This window comes from Equus asinus, chromosome 2, assembly GCF_041296235.1.
Source record: "Equus asinus isolate D_3611 breed Donkey chromosome 2, EquAss-T2T_v2, whole genome shotgun sequence".
In the NCBI taxonomy this organism is placed as follows: domain Eukaryota; kingdom Metazoa; phylum Chordata; class Mammalia; order Perissodactyla; family Equidae; genus Equus; species Equus asinus.
The window spans coordinates 35581125-35605361 of NC_091791.1; the positions used below are offsets into that span (position 1 = coordinate 35581125).

Sequence of the window (24237 nt, forward strand, 5' to 3'; positions counted from 1 at the left end):
CCAAAGTGTGATCACTTTTGTGGCCAGCTCAGTTGGGGAAATGTTACATACTCATGTTACAAATTCTCTTCCTGAGAAGACATTATGCACACGGGTGCACCGTAAAGGCTCTAAGGGGTCTTACAATAAAGAAATCCATTTACATTACTTAACCCAGTGTTTCTCCAGAGTCATACTTTATACAACACCTACTACACCATTCTGTGTGACCAGTGGAACCACTTCAGGAAATGCTGTTTTGAGGGTCAAACTGCTTTTGCTCTCCATCCAATTCACATCTTTTCCTTCCCACCCATCCCTCCGTGGCCAGCCCTCCTTCACACTTCTCATAGTGCTTCCTGAGGGCACCACATTCTATTTTTCCAGAATTTTTCTTACATTTCTGATTTCTTAAAACACCCTTACCGACCCTTTGGCAGAATAAAACCCATGTGTCTTCTGACAACACCGTATTCCTCACCACTCAGTGTCATCTGGCCTGGACACTGGATAATAGCAAAGTTCATAAGGAAGACTTCCTCAACCTTCAGACCTTAGTATTCTTGACTCTTTTTTGTCTCTATTGGAGAAAAGTTTGGAATCATCACTCCAAGTGCTGTCTCTGTATTATTGAACTCTGAAGTCATCATCTCTGAATTTGACCTCCTTTTCCCTTCTACTCTTTGTACTAAACGTTCTCTGTCCTTGCAGACTTCCAGTTCCTCGCTCTGGGTGCATGGTCAGCATTTTTTTTTTTTTTTGAGGAAGATTAGCTCTGAGCTAACATCTGCTGTCAATCCTCTTTTTGCTGAGGAAGACTGGCCCTGAGCTAACATCTGTGCCCATCTTCCTCCACTTTATATGTGGGACGACTACCACAGCATGGCTTGCCGAGCGGTGCCATGTCCGTACCTGGGATCCGAAACAGTGAACCCCAGGCTGCCGAAGTGGAACATGCAAACTTAACCGCTGCGTCACTGGGCCAGCCCCAAGGTCAGCATTTTAACATGGCACCCACCAACACTCAGGATTCCCTCACAAGTCACCTTGGCATGCACCAGCTGCCCTTCCCAATCGTCAAACCCAGGCAACTCAGCCATCCATCCTTGGCTTACGGGACGCTATATATATGATGACACTGACAACTATGCCACTTAGTGATGGGACCCTTGCTAATTTGTTATCTAACTTCAGCTAGGCCCTCAGGGTGACGTCAAACTTAACATGAATTTATTTATTTTTCCCTAAATAACTCACCGTCTTCTTTACCTCAGCAGTGTAGCTTTTCTATTCTTCTCACACTCCCAAACCCACTTCTATTTTCCTTACATTTGTTTGGTCATTTCTTAACTTACTACACTGTGATAATTGCCAAGTGTCAGGAACTCCTTCAATTAGTTCAAATGCTTCTATTTCTTCCATCTTCTCCTCCTTCTCTGAGAATGGTGTGTGCTTTCTCCTCTCCAAGGCCCCCCTAGGTTTGCGATGAAGTCTATTCAATCTGCCTCATGGTTATCTCTGCCTTCAGTCCCTTTCTTTCCACTGACTTTTCTTTGCATACATAAATGTTCAGTTTCCTTTATCCTTAAAACAAATCAATAAAACTTCCCTGCTCCCTTAAACTCCAGATCCTCTCTGCCGTCCCTTCATTGTGTACCTTCTCTAAAGGGTAGTCTACATTCCCTGATTCCTTCCTCTGTAAGCATGGTGACCAGATCTTCTGACCCAAAAATCAGGCCACACAGCCTGTCCAAATTAATAAACCACTAAAGATGTGGAAGAGAAAAACAGAAACCAGGTCCTGGGGGCTCCTAGTGCTTAGGTCAGCAAGTTGACGCGGCGTCTCTATTGATGATCTGGGCTCTGATGTTCTCCTCTCAACTCATCCTCTTCTAAGCGGCCCACCTTGGAAGCCTAGCTCAGGAAAGGTTCTCGGTGGTATTTCCTATTTAATTAAGTGAGTTGCTCCCCTTTTGGAGAAATGCTTTCAGTGACAATCTAAAAAAACACAGTGAGGAGAAAGCTTTCAAGTTTGAGCTACACTGCTCTCCACTGATGCAGCCTGAATTTGTTTTAAATAGATTCTAGTAGGAACTTTGTTTTGTCTTCCATATAAAAACCACAGTATCCAAATATTCATTTCTCTTTGATTCTAAAAGGCGAACAGGTGAGTAAGGAGTACAATGATTTATACTAACCATTTTTACCCATCTTTTAGACCAAACAAACTACCAAAAATTGACAGCAGCAAAAAGTGAAGACTACCAAATTATATTTGGTTCTCTCTAAGCTCATATTTGAAAATAATTAAAATAAGGCAGGTGCTCAACTGTAGCCTGCACGACCTCACTCTCCAAATTGCTGAATAGTTTAGAAAGAGACTGGATTTCCTGAAAATTGAGTCAGAACGTGGCCTGATGACAGAGGCAGTTTTTGGATACTGATAACTTATGTACAGTGGAATTAGCCATATATAGAAAGTCTTCCCAGAAGTAACCAACTCTAACACATGATTTCAAAGTACAGCTCTCTGTGAAGGAAATAAAGGCAATTCCCAAATCTTCTGAAACCACTTATCTAAAATGTTGAGATAACATAATACAATATGCAAATAGCTTAAGGTAAGATGATATATTGTAAACTTGAGGTATGAATCACATGCTATTACAATGAATGAAGAGTCTAGTGACTGGTGGGAAATAGCAATAAAGGAGACAAAAAAATTGAATAAAAGAAGAAAAAAGAAGCCTGGTCAGTGTAACCCTAACAAATGTAGTGGCCCCATGTGTCTCAGTACAAGAGTGACATCACACTCCAAGGAAACACAAATCCGATGTTAGAAACCTTGAAACATAATGCAGACTTTCAGTGTAGGTTTCCTTAAAGCAGGATTATTTAGGGATTTTATATCATGCACCACGAAGAAATATTCCAGAAATTTTCTTGGGACATAATTTTCTGTCCCCCAAATTCCACACTTTTAGCAGTTATTAAAAATAATTCCCCCTTTCTCTCATTCTGGTTGAACTCTCTTTATCATCTTCTCCTTCCCTTCCCAGGCCACAGTGCCCCAAACTCAGCTGTAAGTCACCAACACATCTTCCTGTCTGCAACATGGGCAACTCGACGACAGATTAAAGAGCCAGGAACTCTGTGACCTCTGATCCTTCCTCATTATTTGTGGAGCAAAGTTCCCACAAAACCCACTGGAAACTGTAATTCTTCTCTTGTGAAAAAATTTTTAGAAAGTTTCTGGTGAATAAAATTACTCACCTCACTTACAGTCAATGTCTGCTCTCAGCCCCACGTTCTTCAGTTAATAATTATTCTACAGTAGAACAGGGCTGTATCTCCAGACATGATCACAGCATAGAAATAGTGACCATGAGACACACTATTTTCAAGGTCTGATGTCCTGCTCAAGCAGTAGCTTCCTGTACTGAGTGCTGTATATGGATTAATTCAGGAGGCAGATAGTATTATGTGAGGCTCACATAAGGTCACATAAATAGTAAGCCAGGGAGCTGGGATTTGAATCAGAGTCTATTTGACTCCAGAGCTCACGCTTCTGATAACTCAGTGTATTGCCTCATATAGCAACAGAATGGCACATGGGCATTCTGGATTTTAGATGCATCTCAAGTGATTTTAGTTAGTATAAATCAACTTCTTCTGCTTGTTTACATGGAGTGGGCTGATAAAATGAACTCTTCAAACTCCACAGTTAAGGATTCGACCGCAGAGGGTGGACAGTTCCCCTCCTTGGGCAGCCGGGAACCATCACATCAACCACTACATTACAACTACATTAGAATGTGGTGCACCGAAACTTAAAAGTTCCCTCTCTTTTCTTTCTTACCAGTTCATAAGAATGTTCTCAAGCTTTAAACAAGTATTTTCCAAAGGGTATTACACTAAATTTATGCAAAACACGGTTCCTTGGTTAATAATTTACAGACATATTGGGTTAAACAAAGTTAACAAACTTTTTTAAAAAAAATTTTAACTGCAGGACTTCTCAGAGCCTTTAGTAATTCCCACTAGGGGACTATATTATCACAACACACAGCAGCTTTCCTCAACCTCGTTGTCTGTCTCTATATCACTTACCTGGGAATTACAGTCCCTTCAAAACTTTTCTCATCACGCTCAGTGGTTCTCAGTGGAGGAATGGAGCCTAAGGTTTTGGTGAGGTTAGTTAGTTTGCAAGGAAGCTTAATCTGTCATGTTGGTGGGACTCTATGGAAAGGTTTAAGGGTGACAGAGACTGTGGCTTATTTAGAAAACTGCAAGTTATTCCTATGGCTGAAGCATATATTAAGAGAGAGAGAGAGCATCACTGTAGCAAACGAGGGAGGAAGCTTCATTTTCCAGAAGGCACTAGAGAACAGATGTGGCTCATGAAGGAACGATGAGGGTATGGGAAACAAAAAACCTACATGTGCAGAAATATCACCCTAGACTTTTGGGTCTCCGGGTGGATCTAGGCAATCACCCTGCCTAGAGGGAGAGGAGTCCGGGAATCCTCCCATGAGGAATGCTGCCCTGAAAGGCATCCTCTCCTGCCATCCCCACAGAGTCCTTTCATTCCTTTCTGGTGATCAGAAAGTCCCTGATCTTGTCTCTAAGCTGCCATTCCCAGGGGCTGTGCACAAACCGTGCAGCCAGAAACAGCCAGAAAAGCCTCTAAGCCTGGTGAGCATTTTCTCTTGACAGTCGTTTACCCAATGCTCTGGGGTACAGCGCCTTGGGACCTCCCTCCCCCAGAATCCCGTCCCCCGCTCAGAGTTAGCACTTATGCTAGTTTAGGTCCAAGCCCAACGTAGAGCCTCGGGCTTGGGCTAGGGCCCAGCAAAACGTGCCACTTCCCATTTATTCCTCTTTTTTGCTTTTTGGTCCCTATCAAAATTAAAAGCATTTAGTCTTTCTTGCCATGCCTCAGATGATAATCTAGAATTTATGAAATAATCTCCTGCATAACCTGAGGGAGTCGTGACAGGTAGGCATTGCTAATCTTATTTTTTATAAAGCTTGAGTCAAGTTACATGACTTGCCCAAGAATCCAGCTTGTGAGCACTCAGCCCTGGAACTGGCAAAAGCTGAGAGAGAAATGGAAGATTCTGGCTCCTGGCCCAGTACTCTGCATCACCCAAGCCAAGGCTGAGTTATCTTGGGTGTGTATGGTGTCCAGAGGCCAGCCTTATTAGCTGCCGATACGTCTGAATGGGTTTAAGAAGGGCTAAGTAGAAACGCATTCGTTCATCTGAGTGCCTTCTACTTGCCAGGCTTTGTTTCAGGCTACACTGATGTTGGGATTTAGCAGAACAAGAAGAGATCCTTGTTCATATAGAACATTCTAGGAGTCGACACAGATAAACAATAATATAATGTAAGTTGGTGTGGGGGAGATGGTGGAAGGGGTGAAAGTGCAGTATTACAAAGCATATATTAACTAGAATGTTAGCAATTTCTTCAAGTTTTTCTGAAAAAGTTTTCAAAGTTTTACCATCCAGGATGTTCTTGGCTTGGTCATCCGAATCCTTTTCTAGCAACTCAACAATCTCACCTAGCTCTTGCTCCTCACCATTTATTAGTACTTTGCATCAAGTGACTCATTTAATTCTCACAAAGAACTCTGTAAGGCAAGTGGGATTATCCCCATCCTACAGATGACAAAATAGAGGTCAGAAATGTTAAGCAATTTGCTTAAAGACACCAGCCACTAAGAGATGAGCTGGAACCAAAATCCAGTTCTGCCTCCAAAGGCCCACCCTCTATTATATTCAGCATTTTGAAGGATCTTCTTCAGAGGAGACAGGTTTCCCTGACTTCCTGCTGAGTCTGTCTGTCTCGTTCTCTCTCTCTCTTATACACACACACACACACACACACACACACACACACACACACACTTCCTTCTGAAACTCTATCTTCCATTCTCATTCTCTGTGAGGGGTGGTGAAATGGGCACAAGCTTTCTTGGAAGGTAAAACAAAATTTTAAACATGCATACCCTTTGTCCTAGCAATTCCACTTTTAGCAATTTATCCAACAGAAATTCTTCAAAAACACAAAGTGAGGGAAATTTGCATGTACTGAAATTGAAAATTTTTCATGATAAATTTAGGTAAAAAGAAAGCAAGCTGGAAACAATGGAATATGGTCCTATTGGAAGAAAATGAATTTTATAAATGTGGGTATATGTTTGCATATCTGTCTAGTACACACTGAACTAATAATACTGTTTACATATTGCACAGTTCTGTTTTAACTCTTTTCTAATGTAAGTGTGACAGTATTTCAAAAAAACATATCAAAATGATATCTGAAAAATTTATCCAGAGAACAAAATCCCAAACTTCTCATGAGCACAAACTGGTTGGGCATTTAAGCTGTCCAGATTGTTTCCAACAAATACTACAATATTGCTTTTGAAAAGTTAGTTCAAATTACAACTAGGGAAGAAAGCAGGAAAAAATTTGTTGTATCCACTCTATCCATTTTTTCTTTGATTCGAATTAATTTTTTAGACAGTCCCTTTATTTTTTAAAGTTAAGCATCAGATTCATCAACTGCACATTTAACAGTCTTCGAGCGCTGCAATTCCAATTATATAAAATAAGACAAGAGAGAAAGGATGTTGATTTCTTTTTATAAAAGATTCAGAGTTGGCTTCAGGGCACTAAATCTCAGGAAGAGTTGAAAATTGCTTTCCAAAGGGGAGTCATGGATTTACAGAAAAGTTAGTTAATTGGTGATTCTTTCTCATTATCTGTTATTGGTTTTCAGAGTAACCAATCGATCTTGCCACAAATGTGTCTGGCCTGTCCTCAATATTACATGAAAAGGATGAGTTCACAAAATCAATGAAGTCCATTATTTCTAAGTCAGTACTTTAAAAAAAAAGAAGCAATATGCCTCGATTGAGAATTAAGCCATATTCAGATAAAACAGCTTACTGGACTGAAGAGCCTCATAGGAAAACATTTGACAGAATTCCTATTAATATAAAATAACTTCCGCACTCTGATTTCCAAAAAAAAAAATATGAAAGTATAGAAAATTTAAAGAAGTATAAAGAAGAAAATTAATCAGTAATCTCATAACCAGACATGATTCCTGCTAAGATTTTTGTTGCAGCACTCATGTTTCTTCTATAAATGCATACAAGATTTACAAAATTAGAATCAGAACATATACTTTTTTCTACCTTTTTTTAGAAAACATACTCTATGGTGCATAATTCCCCAAATCTAAAACTAGTTTTCTGGGGCCGGCCCTGTGGCCAAGTGGTTAAATTCACGCACTCTGCTAACGCGGGCCAGGGTTTCACCAGCCCAGATCCTGGGTGTGGACCCAGCACCACTCATCAGGCCATGCTGAGGTGGCATCCCACATGCCACAACTAGAAGGATCCACAACTGAAAATACACAACTATGTACTGGGGGCTTTGGGGAGAACAAGGAAAAATAAAATCTTTAAAAAAAATAATAAAACTAGTTTTCTAATATTTTATTTTAATGGCTCTTTAGTAGTCAATGTTACATTTACCATTTTTTTACCATTATAAATAACACTGTGATAGAGGGCATTGTAAATATATCATTATATGTGATTACTATATTATCTAACGACATTGAAAGAGAAAAATTCTCCACCCACATTGGGAAATTTCCAGAAAGCGGTAGTTTCTTTTCTTTTTGTGGCACATTAAATAACTGTTTTCTCAGTATCTCTCATTGATCATCTATTTCTGATTACTTTGGGTAAACAAAATAAAGTGAGTCAAACTTCATACAGTAAGCTATAATAATGTACTGTGCTGTGTAGAGGAAAATTGCATTAGTGACTCAAAGTTAACAGGAAGGAAACTCTGGAGTGTTGGTGACAATCTAATGCCCTTTACCCAGCAGTACACTCCTGAGGGACGGCTGACCCAGCAGACGTGGACAGTTCTAGAACTGAGCCCAGGAAGGCCACCTGAACTCCAGAGTCCAACCAGGCTGAGCTACTTAAACATACACTAATTACCCTTAAGGGATTCTGTGTCTCTATTTTATAATTTTAACCCTCAATTATAATAATCAGAAATTATAATATTATTAAATAAACCACCACTTACTATGAGCTAGGGAATAGCACTGAGCTCTCTACAACGATCTCACTCAGTCCTTGCAACCACTCTATGCAGATGGCATAGCACTGGATGCTGCGATCATCCCCATTTTAGCAGATGGGGACAGAGGTTAAGTAACTTGCTCAATACCACATGAGATTAGCAACGGAACCAGCGGCACATCCGTCTGACACCAAAGCCCAGGTTCCCAAAATCACCACCCTCCACTGACTCGAAGGTTTCATTCCTCTTAGTGTCTCTATATACAACTGACAATCAGATGTTTTCTTAGTGACAGGTAAATGAGGCAGGACTTGGACTGAATACTTGAGAGCTGGAAGGAACTACAGGGAGAGTTGGGATGAATTTTCCACGCTTTACAAATCAGGAAACTATGCATCTGAGAAATCAAAGTTACAGAGCTGATTAGTGGCAAAGCCAGACTAGAACTCAGTCCCCCGACTTCGAGTGCAGAGCATTTCCTCTCTACTCTAATGCCTCCCCTACTTAGGTGTGGTTAGAATCTTAGGTGCTATAAGCTCTTGGGGGGAATCTCCCCCCGAGGGAGAAAGCAGGGAAACCGAGAGTACAATCCCGTGGTTATGAGTGAGGTCTTGGGAGTCAGAGGGATGTGGGATCGCAGCCCAGCTCAATCTGACTTGCTGCATGGTCTTGGGTAAGTTCTCTACAACTATGTCATAGTGATGACAGGGAAATTAAAATGAGAAAATGCACATAAAATGTTTACTACATATTCAGCTCTCAGGAGTGAGCCATTTTTATCATCATCAATTTATCATTTGAAAGAGGAAGAAGGAATTCTGGGGCCTTTCATCTTAGAAGCCAGATGGGGAGATTTAGTCATATATCAAACCATTTCAGGCTATGGAAACTTTTGCTTTGTTTTTATAACCTGCAACTTGGACCCTCTGGCGTAGTGTCCACCATAATCAAAAATATTTTAAAGATGCCCAGTGATACCTCATTTATTCATAGGAAAAGAAATATTCATAACATCTTGCCATATATACTACATCCATAATAATGGATTCCCCAATTTAGAAAAAAAACCCTCCTCCTCTTCCCAGTCTGCTGTTCTTAACTGTGCAGCTCTTCCCCCTATGAAGAGAACAGTCACATCCCTTCCAGCTTGGCATTATCAGCAAACTCCATCAAGATGTCAGAGCAGTCTCAGAGTTAAATCTTTCCAGGCTAAAATATTGCTGAGCTATTTATGTCCCTTCCTTTTTTTTATATTGAGATATAATTCACATACCAGAAAATTCATTTTTGAAAGTGCATAATTCAATGGGTTTTAGTATATTCATAGAGTTGTACAATCATTGCCATAATCAATTTTAGAACCTTTTTATCAGCCCTCTTACGCATTAGCACTCATTCCCCATAGCCCCCCTCACATCAGCCCCTGTCAACCACTAATCTACCTTCTACCTCGATAGGGTTGCCTATTTCGTACATTTCATATAACTGAATTATACAATACGTGGCCTTTTGTGTCTGGCTTCTTTCACTTATAATGTTTTCCAGGTTCATCAATGTTATAGTATGAATCAGTACTTCATTTCTTTTTATGGCTGAATAATGTTCCATTTTATATATATAACAAATTTTGTTTGTGTATTCATCAGTTGATGGACATTGGGTTGTTTCCACCTTTTGGCTATCATGAATAATACTATTATGAACATTTCTGCAAAAACTTTTGTGTGAACATATGTTTTCATTTCTCTTGGGTAAATACCTAGGAATGGAACTGCTGGATCATACAGTAATTCTATGTTTAGCATTTTTTTAAGAATGCCCAAGTTGTTTTCCACAGTAGCTGCACCCATTTCCACTCCCATCAGCAATGTACAGGGCTCCAATTTCTCCAAATCTAGGTCAACGCTTGTTTTCCTTCATTTTTAAAAAAAATTATTTCCATCCTAGTGGGTGTGAAGTGGTGTCTTATGGTTTTGATTTGCATATCCCTAATGCAAACTAATAAGGCTGAGCATCTTCTCACATTCCTATTGGCCATTTGTATATCTTCTTTTGAGAAATATCTATTCAAGTCCTTTGCCCATTTTTGAATTGGGTTGTTTGTTTTTTATTGTTGTTGTTGAATTTTATATATACATTGGATATTAATCTCTTATCATATATGTGATTTGCAATATTTTATCCCATTCTGTGGGTTGACTTTTTACTCCATTGATAGTGTTCTTTGATGCACAAAAGTTACAATTTTTTTCATCCTCACAAATAATATTTATTATTCATCTAGGCAGAAGGAAAACAAATCTTCTCATTCTGATAAAATATCTTAAGCAACATTAGGTTGAAGTCTGTATTATCACCTAAGAACACCAGGGCCACACACCTTTAACAAATAAGTTTTTTTTCATTGATGTATGATTGACATACAAAATTCTATTAGTTTTACGTGTACATCATAGTGATTCAATATTTATATACATTACAAAATGATCACCACAATAAGTCTAGTTACAAAGTCATTACAATATTATTGACTATTATTCCCTATGCTGTACATTACAACACCATGACTTATTTATTAAGGGAATAAGTTTGTCCCTCTAATAAGGAGGAAGTTTGTACCTCTTAATCCTTTAAAAGTTTTAAATTTTGATGAAGTCCAATTTGTCTTTTTTTTCTTTTGTTGCCCGTGCCTTTGGTGTCATATCCAAGACATCACTGCCAAATCCAATGTCATGAAGCTTTCCCCCTATGTTTCATAGTTTTTAGGTCTTACACTTAGGTCTTTGATCCATTTTGAGTTAATTTTTGTATAAGGTGTAAAGTAAGAATCCAAATTCATTTTTTCATGTGGATATACAATTTTCCTAGCACTATTGGTCGAAAAGACTGTTCTTTCCTCCACTGAATGGTCTTGGCATCCTTGTCAAAAATTATTTGACCATATATGCGAGGGCTTATGTCTGGGCTCTCTAGTCTATTCCATTGGTCTACGTCTGTCTTTATGCCAATATCACACTGTTTTGACTACTGTAACTTGGCAGTAAGTTTAGAAATTGGAATTGTAAGTCTTCCACTTTATTCTTCTTTTAAAAAATTATTTTGGCAATTCTGAGTCCCTTGAAAGTCCATATGAATTTTAGAATCGGCTTGTTAATTTCTGCCAAAGTGGACATTGGAATTTTAATAGAGATTGCACTGAATCAGTAGATTGCTTTTGGAAGTAGTGCCATCTTAACAATCTTAAGTCTTTTAACCCATGAATACAGGACGTCTTCCCATTTATTTAGGTCTCTTAAAATTTCTTTCAACAATGTTTTTCAGTTTTTAGTATACAAGTCTTGTATTTCTTTTGTTGAATTTATTCCTAAGTATTTATTATTCTCTTTGATGCTGTTGTATATGGAATTGTTTTCTTAACTTCACTTTTGGATTGTTGTTGGCTAGTGTACGGAAATACAAGTGACTTTGTATTTTGCAAACTTGCTGAACTCATTTGCCAGTTCTACTAGTGTTTTAGTGGATTCCGCAGGATTGCCTACGTATAAGATCATGTTGTCTCTAATAGAGACAGTTTTCCTTCTTCCTTTCCAATCTGAACGCCTTTTATTTCTTTTCCTTGCCTAATTTCCCTGGCTGGAATCACCAGTACAATGTTAAATGGAAGTGGTAAGAATGGCTACCTGTGTCTGGTTCCTGATTTGAGGTGGAAAGCTTCCAGTCTTCCACCATTACGCATTCTTCTAGCTGTGGGTTTTTCATAGATGCGCTTTATCCGGTTGGAGATATTTGTTTCCATTTCTATCTAGTTGAGTGTTTCTATCCTGAAAGGGTGTTGGATTTTGTCAAATGCTTTTTATGCATTTATTGAGAGGATCATGTGGTGTTATTCATTATTCTATTAATATAGTGTATTACTATGATTGATTTTTGTATGTTTAAGTGTACATTCATTTTTATATTAATATATTACATGTTAAAGTAAGTCTAACTGAGAAGAGTTTTGTAGAAGATCAACACATATTTATCGTCTATTTGCAATTCTGGCCCTAACTTGGACCTGTACCTTGGACAAGAACAGATGGCAAACTAGGACGTGACTGTAACCATGACTTCAAATCACAAACACTCTGATATTTTTAAAAATTGTTTTTTTAATAAAAGAAATATATGTTTTTAAAATTCATGTTGAACATGCACTCTTTATTGTTGTTTGTTATTATAATCACATTTTCAACCCCTGACGACATGAGTATCAATTAAAATAGCTCTTGACTTAAAAGAAAACTGGTGCATGTTATTTCTGATTTAGAATATACTATTGCAGAAATGACCTGTACCAGACTTTGAGTAGGTCAAAGTCACTTAATAAGAAAAACACATATGGACCTGGAATTTTTTTTTTTTTTCCCATAAAAGGCAATAATAATGGTACTGATAGCATTGCTTGCAAACTTTTTATTAAGCACCTCCTTTAGTCCTACTAGCAACTCTGTGGCCTAAGCACAATTAGTATTCCATTTTACAGCTGAGGAAACTCAGAGAGGTTAGTACCTTGCCTAAATATTCACAGGAGGTAAGTAGTGAGGCCAGGATTTTGACTCAGAACCATTTGACTCCAAAGTTCATGCTCTTTACCATTTCTTGTACTTTAGGTACCAGAGTTTAATTTGTGCACAAACTCAAAAATGTTTGTTTCCCCCTTTTTGATTCAAATGGGACCAAAACCTGGAAAGTCATAGGATTCCCAGTGTCCCACTTGTTGACCAGTTCTGTCTCAAGTCAAGTACTCATTGAGTATTTAGCATGTGAATTCAGCCTATGTGATGTATCTAATCTAGTAGTGGACAAAGCTGTACAGGAACTGTTTTGTATTTAATTGTGCAGTTAATGGCTTTTTAACTATGTTTGATGATTTAAGTAGAAGATCTTTACTGACAAAGTCAAACCCACCTTTAACAGCAAAAAAATAGCTATGCCAAAGTGGCTAATGAGAGATTTGAGGACATTATGACTTGGTGCATTAAAATCACCATAGAGCTGTTATTTAGAGGGAGCCTGGTAATGTACAACATAATGTCCAAGCACCATGGACCTACCATGAGTCCTGGCTCAGGACACTACACTTTCTTGGCTTTCTTAACTCTCTAGCCATGGCAGTAGTTTCTGGGCCTCCTTGCAGACCCTCAGCCTGAAATCTACAGGTCTCAGTTCTCTGCTTGTCTCTCTCTCTCCTCCTAGGAAAGCTCATCTCAGCTGTAACCATCACAACTATGCAGATGACTTGCAAATGTGTAATTCCAGTTCTGACCTCTCAGTCAGATCCAATCCTGATGCTTCTATTGGGAGTGTCTACTTGAACATCCCAGTATCTCAAAGTCAAGGTAATCCCAACTGGATCTAACTTTTCACTTTATTTTTAATGGTACCACCTTCATTCCCACAGGTCCAAAATCTTGGAGGCATTTGTTATTCCTCCATGTCCTGGGCTGTTTGCATTCATTCATTCACCAGTTGCCTCGAGAAATGCTCCCTTTCAGCCCATTCTCATTACTTCCTCTCAACTTCTACTTGCATCAATATCTGCAACAGCATCCTAACTGTCCTCTGCTAGGAGAGATCAAGAGGGATCCTTACAAAACCCTTCTAAGGCCAACATCTAGGGGGTTGGAAAGGCCATTTGGCCCTGTGAGGTGATGTCCATAATGACAGTGGGAGGTGGGAGAAGGGTGCAGGAAGCCCAATAGAATGGATAAAGAAAACACATATGGTTTATATACAGGTCTGGGAGAGACCTACACTTCCTTCTTGAGGTCAGTTCCTCTCTGATTTGGTATAAAACATTCATAGGACCTGGAAGAATAGCTGTCGGTCTCTCTCTGATGAGCCTGAGGTCATTAGGAGGTGCTGGTGCCCACCGCTAGACATGGACAGCCAGACTGCCCAGCATCTGGCATCTGTGACCCTCCTGCTGGACTGCTGCTAGCTCTCACTGTGTAAACCAGGGCTGCATGCCTGAGAGCCTTGGGCATCTTCATTCAAGCGCCTCCTACCAGAGGCAATGGGTAAGGATGTGGTGAAGGAGGAGGCCTGAACCCCAGACACAATATGGGAGAGTGCTCAGGTATCTGGACCCTGAAGTGGGGTGAAACCAGGTTCAAATTTCTGCACAGCCACTCTGGTTGCTTAACCCTGTAATTAATCTCTCAGAGCAGAGCAGGCCATCCACTCAGCTTCCTGTGAACTCCCAGCTGGAAGGAGTACAAAACATCACTGAAGATATGAGGAGATGGGGAAAATCAATTTTCCTAAACTCCTCACAAGTAAATATCATACGTGGAACAAATACTTTTGCAAACTTCTGAGGTTACAAGAAGTTGGGATCACCGTGAGGGCCCCTAAACGCCTTCTAAAGCAGGGGCACCCGCTTAGCCTAACCACAGGGCCTTGGGTTTGTGGACTGTGGCAGGAAAGTTCGGGGCCAGGAGGAAATAGCTCAGGACAACAGGGGGTAAAGCCACCAGCTATCTGCCCCGTCTCGATCTCCTTCTTAAATAATTGAATTTGTAGGGAAATCAACTTATAGGCTGTAAGCCTCAGTTTTCCCATCTTCGAAATGGGGGTCATAATGCTACCTCACTAGGTTGTTTTGGGAACTACATGGGACATACACAAAACTTCACTCAGCATAGTGGCTGGGCCACTAATGGAAGGCCTGCTTGTTTCCACATGGACTCCAGCCAGGTTGTCATATGCACTGGGAGCGTTAATATTTACTTGTTTGTAAGCACATGAGAGTTAGTGAAGAGGGAAATAGGTCATTAACACACAAAAGACATATGGCTCCTTCACTCTGTTGAAGGCCCAGTTGCTTATTGGTCTGTTATTTCTTTCAGGGTGACTTCCTTTTTGTCTACAGTTATAGACAATAATATAAATAATACAGGGAGATTACATTTTAGGACAGGTGGTGGATCACATCTAATTGTTCCATAATCTTGTCACCTGAAGGGACCCCGCTGGCCAGCTCCTGCTCTCTCTGAAGGAATAATCATAAACCAGAGCTTCCCTCTGGCCACTCTGAGTGGGTCTCACAGTTGTTGACCACCAATCCTGGGCAGCAAAGAGAACTCTCAAACTTCTTTATCAATGGAAGGGACTTGGGGTATTTTTAAGTTGACCTTGAAACTGAAGGAGACCAAGGGAACAAAGATGGAAGGCAGGGGAGAAAAGATTAAGGTTGCATGATCAATAAGTGGCATGGCTGGGATTTAAACCCAGGTTTTTAAAAAATGTGTTTAAAAAAATGTGGATCCTGACCCATGAAGTCTCAGGTGGGGTCTGAGATTTTTTTTTTGGTGCTGGGACCACACTTTCAGTTTCAATAGGGTCGGTGTTGGTAAGGCACTTAGAGCAGTTTATGGCATGTAGTTCCTGATTCAATAAATCGTAGTTATTATTACTGCTGTTGTTTCTATTACTTGCACTGATTGAGCTGCACGTAGCTCTTAGAAATTGGGAAAGTACATTTGGGTTTAGAAGTCAGTTTTCTGTGAACTTGATTGGCTCAGATCAGCACCTAGGGTTCAAAGACTGATTCAAGTAGGCTGGGTGAACTGACTACACCAAACTTTGAAGATACCTTCAGAGCTGAGGATTAGACCTCAAGGCAGAGAGGAACAAACATACTGGAGAACATGATAGCTGCCTCCTGTGTGTGGCAGCAGGACCGGGCTCTGGTTTCAAGACCAGGAATGGGCCTGGCATGGAAGCTCTGGGCCCTCAGAGGATGAGTTAGTTCTCCTCAGGCAAAGGTGGGTGACACAGAAGCCGTGAGACACAGAGAGGTCCCCTGAGATAATCTAGAGTTTTGCTACTCAACATCAGGGCCTTGAGCAATAGCAGCTGCACCATGTGGGAATGCCCTAAAAATTCAGACTCTCAGTCCCCATTCTAGACCTAGTAAATCCAAACGTGCATTTCAACAAGATCCCCAGGAGACTCATATGCACATTACAGATTGAGAAGCACGGCTCTGAAGGAGTTTCATTACAAGTGGGACCACCACAGGGAAAGGAGCATCAAGATACAGCAGAGAATGAACCCACTGTCTTCACAAACCACACCCACACAACAGCCACAGCCATTATCTATCATCACAATTATTAACAACAGTAGCACTAGCAGCTTACATTTGTAGGATGGCTTACAGTCAACAAATTGAATGTCTCTACATTCCTTTGGTTTATAGGACAAGCCTGTTATTTCCACTTTGTGGATACAGAAAACTAAGGCCTGAAGAGGTTGAACAATCAAATCTGGGGTCCCTCAGGACCTTTGAAACTGCTCCTAACAAGCTTATTTTCAACATAGAAGCCTAAATCAAAGATATTTTATTATATCATCGGTCATGTCATAAATACATGGTTTTTCATTAATTTGCAGTCTTAATAACAGTATTAATGATTTTGTTAACCATGCAGGCTTTTTGCTTTTAATTCCAAAGTGATAAAGGTCTAAGAATGATATATATATATTTTTAAATCAAAACCACCAGAATTTAGGTCCAAGTAAGCACTAAATGGTCCCTTTGGGTACCATATACGTAATACAAAGGTGTTCCGGGTGGCCCTGGGTCCTTTATCGGTGCTGTTTCAGAGTCTGTAGCAATGCTGTTTCAACCTCCTATTCTTTACATTGCTATCTCCAACACCCGGCAGAGAGGAGAGCCAGTAAGTGTCACCTAATGAATAGATGGAGAGATTGATAAACACAAAGGAATGTGACATAGCCCAGGGCCAAAGAGATCCAAGACCTGGGGACCTCTGTGGAGAGGTCAGAAGGTTCTAGAAGGGATGTGGCAACCAGGTCAACAGACTCTTCCCCAGATAGCTGGTTTAATCTCTCCAAGTCCAGACTCAAGGCAGAAGCAAGGAAGAGAAGAACAGGAAGTCCTAAAAGGGACCATTAGCGAGGCTGCTCTGTGACCCACCTTTGATAAATGAGGTATCTAAGTCGGCTTTGCTGCACGTCTGTTTCAGTGCATTTGCATATCCTTCCCTTCCCTTCCTCTGTCGTTTCTCTCCCTTTCCGTTCTCCCATCTCTTTTCTCCTCCATTCTCCCATCTCTTTTCTCCTCGCTCCCTTCCTTCCATCTTTTCTCTCTTTTTCTTTTGAAAGGAAAAGTTTGCACTAAAAAATTCCAACTTTCTTACAGCTGAGGTAGAGGAGGAGAAAAGGGATGTGCCTGTGCACCACCCAACTGAGCGAGCTAGGAAGACAAGAGAGGCCTTGAGGCAGTGAGTGCTGTCTGCAGCTGACGCGACTAGGAATCGCGGAAAGGAGCGGGGCTGGATGGGAGGAAGGAGCTCTGAAGGCTAGAGCCAGGAAGAGCTGCTGTCCGGGTCCCTGCCCTCCTGAGGTCTGCCTTGACCCAAGGCCCAGCCGCAGCTCCAGGCGACCTCCAGACCAGGGCACCCTTCCCAGCTCCACTTCCCACAATCCCCTGCATGTTCCCTCTCTCCTGCCGAACCTGGCCCCTTGCTAGGACCCTCTACTAGCTACACCTTTGTTCATGCTGTTTCTTGAATGTCTTCTTTGCTCCATCTCTAGCTTATTTTGCCTTTTTTAGACAGTGTGCTAATCACGTTATATTCATTAGATTCATTTATTTTATCCCATTATAATTCTGAGGCAAGAATCTGCATTGTTCCCAATTTACAGGCACGATGATGAAATTTAGGAACAGCAAAGTTAAGTAATCTGCCCCAGGTCACACAGCATGTATGTCATAGATCTGGAATTTAGGTCTGTCTGTAACCAAAGCGTACACTCTTAATCACTAATCTTTGCCTCGTATGTGTCACAGTACAGTATAATCACATGTTCATGTCAGTCTCTCTGTCAACTAAATCACCAACTCCTAAAGATTAACAACACTGCTTTTTTTCATTCCTGGCTAGAACAAAGCCATGTAAATGTTTTCCACTTTGTGCTACATGACATTATATTTCCTAGAGGTAGATGAGAGACAGGGTAAGAGCCTGAGTGGAGGTCGAGACCAGCTCACATCATGCTTCTGTGACCTTTGGATTTGTGACCTTCTAGAGCTTGGTTCTTAGATGCTCTGTGTCTCAGTTTCCTATCTCTACCTTTTAATAGATTGTGGAGATCAGGAGTTAGGGGAACTTTTTCTTCTTCTTCAGTCCATCCCCCTCCACTGTCCCCAAACAGTGCCTAACAAAGTGTCCAGCCCACAGTAGGCACTACGCTGACTACTTAGTGAGTGAATGAACATTCATAATTCTCTATGAATCTGCCTCCCCCATTTTTAAAAAAACTGGGATCAAGAAGGAAAATATGCCACTTAACTGTCATGGGGAGAGAGACACAAAGTTACACTATGCTATGCGTATAGAAAACTAACTAAATTATTGGGCTGGAAAGAGTGACAAAGGATATTGAAAATAGAAATGGAGGTTGGGAAGTTACCAAAACCCTGTCTATGGAAAATGTGAATGCTCTCTGGAGCTTTTCCAACCCAATTCCTGAATGTGTAACACACTTACAGAAGATCTAACTTGGGCTTTAACATCCCATTAGCAGAAAAAAAAAGTACTGTATATATTATAGGTGCAGAACGCAATCCATTTGTGGGTTTGCAGCCGAGGTGCTGAGACACGTCAAAAAAGGACGAAGACTGAAGCGCACACAGTCTCATCAGACTGGAGCGAAGCAGCTGAAACAAGACATTAACCAACTCAAAGACCCTGAGGCCTTCAGCCTTTCCCCTTGGATAACTCTGAAAGGCGTCCAGCAAGTTCCAATTTGGGCAGGGGTTTGTTTATTCTGCTTGGTTCAAATCAGGGCTTTGGATCCCTAATGGTTTTCACGTCCCCAAAGGTTTTCCACATTTGGGCAAGATCTACGCTTCTTTATGGAAGCCCGAGGAGGCCCTGCTCCCAGCCCTCCGGCTGCGCAGGCTGCGCCAAGAGCGCTCGAATGCCCCGACTCCCGGGGAAGTTGAGCGGCATCTGCTCCTTGGCACGAGCTTGGAGATCTCCACAATGGTGCTGTGTGTAGTAAAAATGCCTCCATTCTTAACCAACTGTAATTTTTATTACATTTCATTTTTCTCCTGGTGAGGCTAAATTTTCAAGACTAGTCTTTTTCCTATAACCACGGCCCTGTGCCAACGAAAACTACATGGGCTCACACCGGCTTCTGTCTCTTTATTTTGAGGGCACCATTCCTAATCTGCGAAGCACCATCCAGGTTTGTAATTGCCACTCGCCTTCCAACAGAGGGTGACCCTGCCTCCAGACCCTAACATGTCACTGTGGGTCTGACCTTCCTAAAATTCAACCTGTTTAAGAGCCTGCCATGGCTCTCTAACACTTTAGGTCCAAATTTTCACTTCTGCTTTCCGAATTGTAACCATACCTACCAAGTTAACCTTCTTTGTCTGATCTACCCTCTAGACTGTTGATGAAAATCATTTCCTCTTTGCTTCCCAGGCACTGCATTCACTCCCACCCTGGCACTTTATCTCACATGCTTTTCCTGTCAGGAAAAACTACTGTAGCTCCCAGGGAGAGCCCCCAACCAGGAGCCGGTACAAGGATGACTTTCCTGTGTTTACAGCCCTTCGTCCCAACTTCCAGCCCAGCCTCCTAAACCCATGAACTGAAATCCTCGATAGCATCTGTGAATCCCAGAAAACCATCCAGGGGTCCCAAATGCGGATGCCTGCAGGACCATGCAGGTGAGAAAATGAGACGGGAGCTGGGAGGAAGACGACCTGGAGGTGCGGCCAGGTGTAGCCTGGGCGGAGGATGGAGCCGGTGTGTCTAATCTAGAGGGTTAGTGTGGGTCAGGGCCAGCCCAGGGGGGCCAGAGAAGCCGGAACTCTAAGTCTTAATGCAAAATTTGCCAATTGTTAAAATACTGCAGCTGTCAAAGAAAACCCCACATATCCTGGATTTGGCCCATGAGGGAGTTTTTGCTGGCCTGGTCTAAGTAAGACACTTCTAGGACTCATAGCACTCAGCGAATTTGCTGTGGGTAAGGGGAGCGTTAATAGTCCCCCCAGGCCTGGAGGGGGAGTGCCTTCATTCCCTCTCTCTGGTTCACATCACAAGACCCTTTCTCCGCTTTTTGAAATACAGTCCCCAGAGAGTAGGCAGAGCTGGGTGACTAGGCCATGCCTCCTTTTCCCACCTCCTCACAACAGCTGCAGCACTTCAGCTAATGCTATCTGGGTCTCTATGTCAGAATAATCATTTATCTTCAAATTTACTATCTGTGACAGTGTTAAATGTAAACATTTTAATTTTGGGTACAAAGAGGGCTGGAAGGGGCCGTGCAGGTGGGTCATCGCTAGTTTATTTTTATCAGAGTCGTCCTTTCGAAACATAAATCTTACTGTGTCACTTCTGCTTAAACCCTCTGATGGCTTCCCACTAATCCTAGGGATAAAGACAAGGGCCCTTGATAAGAGCTTGTATTATCTAGCAATTTGTTTTGCCTCTCTGTGGCTTAGTTTCTTCATATGTAAAAAATGTGAGTTTTAAATTAGGAAACACTTTTAAAAACACTGTCACAATGCCTGGCACACAGTGAGCACCTGATACCTGTTAGACTTCATCATTCTAACTTCTCTAGACTTTATTGATGAACCTTCCAGTTCTCTACTCTCCATCCAAACCTCAAGCTTGCCATACTCTCTTTTGCCACTGGGCCTCTGCACCTACTTCTGTCTAGACCACACTTCCAACTCTACCTATTGGACCCTTAGGCCTCAGCTAAAACATCAAACATCCAGGTCTCAGCCTGTGTACTATGGCTACAATTTGTCATTTGTTTTTGGAATTACTTGATTCCTTACAGGACTTTAAGCTCCATGTGGGTAAGGAAAATGTCTGTTTTATTCTTGGTATCCGAGAGTGCAAGTATTTAATAACAGTTGTAAGGTGAATGAATTTCCACCGCCAGTAGCCTGTTCTCGGTGTGCTGGGGTATGATAACCACAGGCAGGAGGGCCTTCCGCAAAGATACAGAGGAAATGGGGACTTCTTTCCTGGCTTGAGGGCCGGAGAGTGCAGGTGCCCTCACCTCTCTGCTCATGGAAGAGACCTCAGGCACTCCAAAGCAGACCTAATGCAGAAACTTAGGGCCACTTCCTTCCTTCTTTTCCTTTTCTTTTCTCCACAACAGTGTGGGCCCACTTTATAGAGATAAGACCCTCAGGAGAACTTGCCAACTGGCCTAGGGGTGTGAAGGCACATGGGCAATGACAGAAACAGACCAGAGAGAAATCATGCCATGGCTGTCCTCTCTGTGGGCCAGTTATTACCTCCCAACTGGGCAGGACCCTCCTGCTCAGAGGCCGATGAGGACCAAAGGTTTAAATATGCCTCGTATGGCTCTCAGACGTTCTGTCTTCTGCCACCTACCTTCAGTCAGGAACTGGGCAGGGCTGGAACCAGCCCAGATGATTGTTGTAAATGATGCTTGAAAAACAGTACTGCCGGTAAATTAACTTTGGATGTTGGTGATGCTCACAGGATCGAACCAGATAGCTTCAAATATACGTTTCTGGTTTTAGTACAGATAACTGTGTGTTAGCCTAGACTCATGTGCACGTGTTCATTTACTCATTCATTCACTCAACAAATATTTTCTGAGCCCCGCCCATGTGCCAGGCACTACGTGGCTTTTTTTGTAGAGAGGAACACATTTGCTTGGTCCATTAGCTAATAGAAATCCCTTTTCCCATTCGGTTGATTCTGTGCTATGACTACTTAACTGTAGATGGGAAGACTCCCCATCTACCTTCATAGCTGCCCATATCAAAGAATGCTTGAGATATCCTTGAAGTTCTTTGAGTTCTCTAGGTCAAGGAGGCAGCAGGTATACAGCAAAATGATCAATTTTGTGGTCAGATGGACCTGTGTTCAAATTGGGGGTTCCATGTTGTACTTATATATGTACATACACACACACGGCTCAGGACACAGGCTGAGACCTGAGTGGGAGATAAAACTGGAGGGTTTCCTAGTGGTTAAGAACTTGGATATGGGAATCAGACAGGCTTGGGATCAAATGCTGGCTTTGCCCCTGCTGGCTGATCAATCCCAGTTAAAGGATTTGGTTCTAGACTTTCTGGTCTATAAGCCCAGACCCTGTGAGGTGCCAGGGTGTCTGAAACTTTTTGCACTCTCTGTTCCCCTTGATGTTCCCAGACCATCCACAACACGATCTGTTTGAAATAGATTTTAGACGAGTCTGCTTATTAGTGCAAAAATGTGATTCCGGGTATAAACAAGGGTAAAATACCTCCTGCTGCTACCAAGGGTGTTTCCGGGGACCATAAAACTCACAGGGAGAGCCTCAGGGGGGTTGAAGTTCAGGCCCTCATGGAATCACCTGTGGGATTCATATTATAAACATCATTTTTTGAAAAGTTTGTTGTCATAATGAAATACAGAGTTAAAAGATTTAAAAAAGCTAATATGCGTTTCCAGTTGGCAAAACATTTTAGACTTTCTTGAAGATAACAAAATATCTTCTGGTAGAATTCAGCCCATCGAAAACTAAACACTCTTAAAATGCCCTCTTACTGCTTTAATCATACTACTAATTTCTTTATGATTTCTTAGTTTTAAAATTCAATTCCAACAGAAGTTTAAAGAATGACTCAGACTATCTTGAGATCTTCTTTTTCCTCTTAAATATTTGCTACAGACCCCATGTTATTATAAGCATATTCCATTATGTTATATAAATGTTCCCATGGACAAGAATTTTCATAGTTCATTTAAATGAGTTTTTATTCTTTAAAAGAATAAACAATTTAAAAACACTCAAAAGGATTAGTTACATGTGCTGAAAAATCTCATTTAATTTTATTGTAATGAGTAATGCATCGTCATAAAAATGTACAAATTTTAACTTGAGCAGTAAATTTCGTACCAACCATAGACTTTTAGACACTGCTCCCAACCCCAGGAATAAACACTTAGCATCTTTTCCGCTATGGGGGGAAGAGAGATGATCTCAGCAGAGACTGAAGTAGAAACAGAAGCTTCATAATACAGGTAGGGGAGTGTTTTCCTTGGTTTAACAGGTGTTCCCATTTCTCCAGGCTCTTAAGTGGTCTTAGAAACCTCAGACTTCACTCAGTGTGGTATAGGGACTTCCCTCTGAGCCCCGACAGCCTGTGCTTATCTCAACTATAAAATTTATACCATCCTAAAATTGCATGCTTATCTGTCCATCTCCTCCACTAGCAGGCGAATTCCTTCAAGGTTAAGACCATATCTTATTCACCGTTTTATCCTCAGGGCCTAGCACAGTGCTTGGCACACGCAGATGCTCAACAAATCTTCGTTAAATGAATGAACGAATGAATGAATGGCCTGATGCATGGGCCCTAAGGAAAACCTAACTGAAGACTGTATATAGGGGCGGCCTCCAGCACCCTACCAGGAACATGCCTTAGCAGCAGCCTCCCAAATGCCTCCAGTTCTCACAGCCCTGTCCCCCCATCCACCTTCCACACTAAGCTTACTCACCTGAAGTATCAGAGACTCTGAGTAGGTCTGGGGGGTGAAGCCCAGAAAGTTATATTTTGAACACCCACGCTGGGCGATTCTGATGCAGGTGGGCTAAGGATGATACTCTGAGAAGCGCCATCCCACACTGCAGCCAGATGGATCTTTCTAAAGACTCAACCTGATCACGTCACACCCTTCCTTAGAACCTGTTAGTGCCTCTCATTACTTACAAAGTAAAATCCAAGCTCTCATGAAAGATAGCCCCCTGGAGACCGATTTTCTCCCGCAGCCCCAGCCCCATGCCTCCCTGCTTTCCCTCTGTACTCCCCAAGCTTTGGCCAGAACAGCCTCGTAAAAACCAGCAGTTCCCTGAACACATCTTGCCTTTTCCCGTCTCATACCTTTGCACCTGTGTGCCCCATTCCCTCTGCCAGTTACTGTCAGCTCCTCCATGGGTCCCTAGCCCTCCAGAGGGAGCTTCCCTCATCACTCGACACTCCAGGTCTCTATTCTAACCCATCAGGTCACTCTCTTCACAAAGCCCAGCTGGGACCCACTGCAGTGAGAACATGAGATTATGTTTT

The 24237-nt window shown here is 41.6% G+C and overlaps 1 protein-coding gene across 4 annotated transcripts in view; it reads right to left on the reverse strand.

The window, feature by feature from the left end:
- Positions 1-24237, reverse strand: part of PLCE1 (phospholipase C epsilon 1) — a 293833-nt gene that overhangs the window by 132137 nt on the left and 137459 nt on the right. The gene's annotated exons all lie outside the window — the stretch shown is intronic.